The sequence below is a fragment of the Pristiophorus japonicus genome, chromosome 25 (genome assembly GCF_044704955.1).
Source record: "Pristiophorus japonicus isolate sPriJap1 chromosome 25, sPriJap1.hap1, whole genome shotgun sequence".
In the NCBI taxonomy this organism is placed as follows: domain Eukaryota; kingdom Metazoa; phylum Chordata; class Chondrichthyes; family Pristiophoridae; genus Pristiophorus; species Pristiophorus japonicus.
This window is the reverse complement of record NC_092001.1, coordinates 5,134,886-5,141,267: the sequence shown is the minus strand read 5'-3', so window position 1 is coordinate 5,141,267 and position 6,382 is coordinate 5,134,886.

Here is a 6,382-nt window from a genome sequence, read left to right as displayed (position 1 = left end):
CCAGGTTCGTATTAATTGTACTCTCCAGGTCAGTATTTATTGTACTCTCCAGATCAGTATTCATTGTTCTCTCCAGGACAGTATTTTTTACACTCTCTAGGTCAGTATTTATTGTACACTCCAGGTCAGTATTTATTGTACTCTCCAGGTCAGTATTTATTGTACTCACCAGCTCAGTATTTATTACCCTATCTAGGTCAGTATTTATTACCCTCTCTAGGTCAGTATTTATTGTACTCTCCAGATCAATATTTATTGTTCTCTCCAGGTCAGTATTTATTGTACTCTCCAGGTCATTATTCATTCTACTCTCCAGGGCTGTATTTATTGTACTCTCCAGGTTATTATTTATTGTACTCTCCAGGTCAGTATTTATTGTACTCTCCTGGTCAGTATTTATTGTACTTTCCAGGTTAGTATTTATTGCCCTCTCCAGGTTTGTATTTATTGTACTCCCAGGTCAGTATTTATTACCCTCTCCAAATCAGTATTTATTGTGCTCTCCCGGTCTGCATTTATTGTACTCTCCAGGTCAGTATTTATTTCCCTCTCCAGGTCAGTATTTATTATACTCTCCAGGTCGGTATTTATTGTACTCTCCAGGTCAGCATTTATTTTACTATCCAGGTCAGTATTTATTACCCACTCCAGGTCAGTATTTAATGTACTCTCCAGGTCAGTATTTATTGTACTCTCCAGATCAGTATTTATTGTTTTCTCCAGGTCAGTATTTATTGTACTCTCCAGTTCATTATTTATTCTACTCACCAGGTCAGTATTTATTATACTCTCCGGATCATTATTTATTCTACTCTCCAGGTCAGTATTTATTGTACACTCCAGTCAGCATGTATTTTACTCTCCAGGTCAGTATTTATCACCCTCTCCAGGTCAGTATTTATTGTACTCTCCAGGTCAGTACTTATTGTACTCTCCAGAGCAGTATTTATTGTTTTCTCCAGGTATGTATTTATTGTACTCTCCAGGTCATTATTTATTCTATTCACCAGGTCAGTATTTATTGTACTCTCCAGGTCAGTATTTATTGTATTCTCCAGGTCATTATTTATTCTACTCTCCAGGGCAGTATTTATTGTACTCTCCAGGTCATTATTTATTGTACTCTCCTGGTCAGTATTTATTGCACTCTCCAGGACAGTATTTATTACCCTCTCCAGGTCAGTATTTATTTTACTCTCCAGGTCAGTATTTATTGTACTCTTCTGGTCAGTATTTAATGTACTCTCCAGGTCAGTATTTATTGTCCTATCCAGGTCAGCATTTAATGTATTCTCCAGGTCAGTTTTTATTGTACTCTCCAGGTCAGTATTTATTGTACACTCCAGATCAGTATTTATTATCCTCTCCTGATCAGTATTTATAACCCTCTCCAGGTCAGTATTTATTGTACTCTCCAGGTCAGTATTTATTGTACTCTCCAGGTCAGTATTTATTACCCTATCCAATTAATATATTTATTACCCTCTCTAGGTCAGTATTTATTGTACTCTCCAGGTCAGTATTTATTGTACTCTCCTGGTCAGTATTTATTGTACTCTCCAGGTCAGTATTTATTGCCCTCTCAGGGTCAGTATTTATTGTACTCTCCAGGTCAGTATATATTGCCCTCTCCAGGTCAGTATTTATTGTACCCTCTAGGTCAGTATTTATTGTACTCTCTTGGTTACTATTTATTGAAGACTCCAAGTCGGTATTTATTGAACTCTCCAGATCAGTATTTATTGCACTCTCCAGGTCACTATTTATTATACACTCTAGGTCAGTATTTATTACCCTTTCCAGGTCAGTATTTATTGTATTCTCCAGGTCAGTATTTATTTTACTCTCCAGGTCAGTATTTATTACTATCTCTAGGTCAGTATTTATTACCCTCTCCAGGTCAGTATTTATTTTACTCCCCAGGTCAGTATTTATTGTACTCTCCAGGTCAGTATTTATTGTACTCTCCAGATCAGTATTTATTACTCTCTCCATATCAGTATTTATTACCCTCTCCAGTTCAGTATTTATTGTACTCTCCAGGTCAATATTTATTGTATTCTCCAAGTCAGTATTTTTGCTACTCTCCAGGTCTGTATATATTACCCTCTCCAGGTCAGTATTTATTGTACTCTCCAGGTCAGTATTTATTGTACTTCCAGGTCACTATTTATTGTACTCTCCAGGTCAGTATTTATTACCCTCTCCAGATCAGTAATTATTGTCCTCTCCAGGTCTGTATTTATTGTACTCTCCAGGTCAATACTTATTGTACTCTCCAGGTCAGAATGTATTACCCTCTACAGGTCAGTATTTATTCTACTCTCCAGGTCAGTATTTATTGTATTCTCCAGGTCTCTATTTATTTTACTCTCCATGTCAGTATTTATTACCCTCTCCAGGTCAGTATTTATTGTGCTCTCCAGGTCTGTATATATTGTACTCTCCAGGTCAGTCCTTATTGTACTCTCCAGGTCAGTATGTATTATCCTCTACATGTCAGTATTTATTGTACTCTCCAGGTCAGTATTTATTCTACTCTCCAGGTCAGTATTTATTGTACTCTCCAGGTCACTATTTATTGTACTCTCCAGGTCAGTATTTATTACCCTCTCCAGATCAGTAATTATTGTACTCTCCAGGTCTGTATATATTGTACTCTCCAGGTCAGTCCTTATTGTACTCTCCAGGTCAGTATGTATTATCCTCTACATGTCAGTATTTATTGTACTCTCCAGGTCAGTATTTATTGTACTCTCAAGGTCAGTATTTATTGTAATCTCCAGGTCTGTATTTATTGTACTCTCAAGGTCAGTACTTATTGTACTCTCCAGGTCAGTATTTATTACCCTCTCCTGGTCAGTATTTATTGTACTCTCCAGGTCAATATTTATTGTACTCTCCAAGTCAGTATTTTTGCTACTCTCCAGGTCTGTATATATTACCCTCTCCTGGTCAGTATTTATTGTACTCTCCAGGTCAGTATTTATTTTACTCTCCAGGTCACTATTTATTGTACTCTCCAGGTCAGTATTTATTAACCTCTCCAGATAAGTAATTATTGTCCTCTCCAGGTCTGTATTTATTGTACTCTCCAGGTCAGTACTTATTGTACTCTCCAGGTCAGTATGTATTACCCTCTACAGGTCAGTATTTATTCTACTCTCCAGGTCAGTATTTATTGTACTCTCAAGGTCAGTATTTATTGTAATCTCCAGGTCTGTATTTATTGTACTCTCAAGGTCAGTATTTATTTCCATCTCCAGGTCAGCATTTATTGTACTCTCCAGGTCTATATTTATTGTACTCTCCAGGTCAGTACTTATTGTACTCTCCAGGTCATTATTTATTGTACTCTCCAGGTCAGTATTTATTGTGCTCTCCAAGTCAGTATTTATTACCCTCTCCAGGTCAGTACTTATTGTACTCTGCAGGTCAGTATTTATTGTACTCTCCAGGTCAGCATTTATTGTACTCTCCAGGTCAATATTTATTACCCTCTCAAGGTCAGTATTTATTGGACTCTCCAGGTCAGTATTTATTGTACTCTCCAGATCAGTATTTATTGTTTTCTCCAGGTCAGTATTTATTGTACTCTCCAGGTCATTATTTATTCTACTCACCAGGTCAGTATTTATTGTACACTCCAGGTCATTGTTCATTGTACTCTCCAGGTCAGTATTTATTGTACTCTCTGGGTCTGTATTTATTGTACTCTACAGGTCAGTATTTAGTTCCCTCTCCAGGTCAGTTTTTATTGTACTCTCCAGGTCAGTATTTATTGTAGTCTCCAGGTCCGTACTTATTGTACTCTCCAGGTCAGTGTTTATTGTTCTCACCATGTCAGTGTTTATTGTACTCTCCAGGTCCGTACTTATTGTACTCTCCAGGTCAGTATTGATTGTACTCCCCTTGTCAGTGTTTATTGTACTCTCCAGGTCAGTATTTATTGTACTCTCCAGGTCTCTATTTATTGTACTCTCCAGGTCAGTATTTATTACCCTCTCCAGGTCAGTATTTATTGTACTCTCCAGGTCCGTACTTATTGTCCTCTCCAGGTCAGTGTTTATTGTTCTCACAATGTCTGTGTTTATTGTACTCTCCAGGTCCGTACTTATTGTACTCTCCAGGTCAGTATTGATTGTACTCCCCTTGTCAGTATTTATTGTACTCTCCAGGCCAGTATTTATTGTACTCTCCAGGTCACTATTTATTGTACTCTCCAGGTCAGTATTTATTACCCTCTCCAGATCAGTAATTATTGTACTCTCCAGGTCTGTATTTATTGTACTCTCAACGTCAGTATTTATTGTAATCTCCAGGTCTGTATTTATTGTACTCTCGAGGTCAGTACTTATTGTACTCTCCAGGTCAGTATTTATTACCCTCTCCAGGTCAGTATTTATTGTACTCTCCAGGTCAGTATTTATTGTACACTCCAGGTCAATATTTATTGCACTCTCCAAGTCAGTATTTTTGCTACTGTCCAGGTCTGTATTTATTACCCTCTCCAGGTCAATATTTATTGTACTCTCCAGGTCTGTATTTACTAATCTCTCCAGGTCAGCATTTATTAACCTCTCCAGGTCAATATTTATTGTACTCCCCATGTCAGTATTTATTGTACTCTCCAGGTCAGTATTTATTGTACTTTCCAGGTCAATATTTATTGTACTCTCCAGGTCAGTATATATTTCCATCTCCATGTCAGTATTTATTGTACTCTCCAGTTCATTATTTATTCTACTCTCCAGGGCAGTATTTTTTGTACTCTCCAGGTCTGTATTTATTATACTCTCAAGGTCAGTATTTATTTTACTCCCCATGTCAGTATTTATTGTACTCTCCAGGTCAGTATTTATTGTACTCTCCAGGTCACTATTTATTGTACTCACCAGGTCAGTATTTATTGCCCTCTCCAGATCAGTAATTATTGTACTCTCCAGGTCTGTATTTATTGTACTCTCCAGGTCAGTACTTATTGTATTCTCCAGGTCAGTATGTATTACCCTCTACAGGTCAGTATTTATTGTACTCTACAGGTCAGTATGTATTGTACTCTCAAGGTCAGTATTTATTGTAATCTCCAGGTCTGTATTTATTGTACTCTCAAGGTCAGTACTTATTGTACTCTCCAATCAGTATTTATTACCCTCTCCATGTCAGTATTTATTGTACTCTCCAGGTCAGTATTTATTGTACTCTCCAGGTCAATATTTATTGTACTCTCCAAGTCAGTATTTTTGCTACTCTCCAGGTCTGTATTTATTACCCTCTCCAGGTCAGTATTTATTGTACTCTCCAGGTCTGTATTTACTTCTCTCTCCAGGTCAGTATTTATTAACCTCTCCAGGTCAGTATTTATTGTACTCCCCATGTCAGTATTTATTGTACTCTCCAGGTCAGTTTTTATTGTACTCTCCAGGTCACTATTTACTGTACTCTCCAGGTCTGTGTTTATTGTACTCTCCAGATCAGTACTTATTGTACTCTCCAGGTCATTATTTATTGTACTCTCCAGGTCAGTATTTATTGTACTCTCCAGGTCAGTATTTATTACCCTCTCCAGGTCAGTACTTATTGTACTCTCCAGGTCAGTATTTATTGTACTCTCCAGGTCAGCATTTATTGTACTCTCCAGGTCAATATTTATTACCCTCTCAAGGTCAGTATTTATTGGACTCTCCAGGTCAGTATTTATTGTACTCTCCAGATCAGTATTTATTGTTTTCTCCACGTCAGTATTTATTGTACTCTCCAGGTCATTATTTATTCTACTCACCAGGTCAGTATTTGTTGTACTCCCCATGTCAGTGTTTATTGTACTCTCCAGGTCAGTATTTATTGTACTCTCCAGGTCTCTATTTATTGTACTCTCCAGGTCAGTATGTATTACCCGCTACAGGTCAGCAGTTATTGTAATCTCCAGGTCAGTATTTGTTGCACTCTCCAGGTCAGTATTTATTACCCTCTCCAGGTCAGTATTTATTGTACTCTCCAATTCAGTATTTATTGTACTCTCCAGGTCAGTATTTATTGTACTCTCCAGGTCTGCATTTATTGTACTCCGCAGGTCAGTATTTATTACCTGCTCCAGGTCAGTATTTATTGTACTCTCCAGGTCACTATTTATTGTACTCTCCAGATCAGTATTTATTGTACTCTCCAGATCAGTATTTATTGTTTTCTCCAGGTCAGTATTTATTGTACTCTCCAGGTCATTATTTATTCTACTCTCCAGGGCAGTATTTATTGTACTCTCCAGGTCATTATTTATTGTACTCTCCAGGTCAGTACTTATTGTACTCTCCAGGGCAGTATTTATTACCCTCTCCAGGTCAGTATTTATTGTACTCTCCAGGTCAGTATTTATTGTACTCTC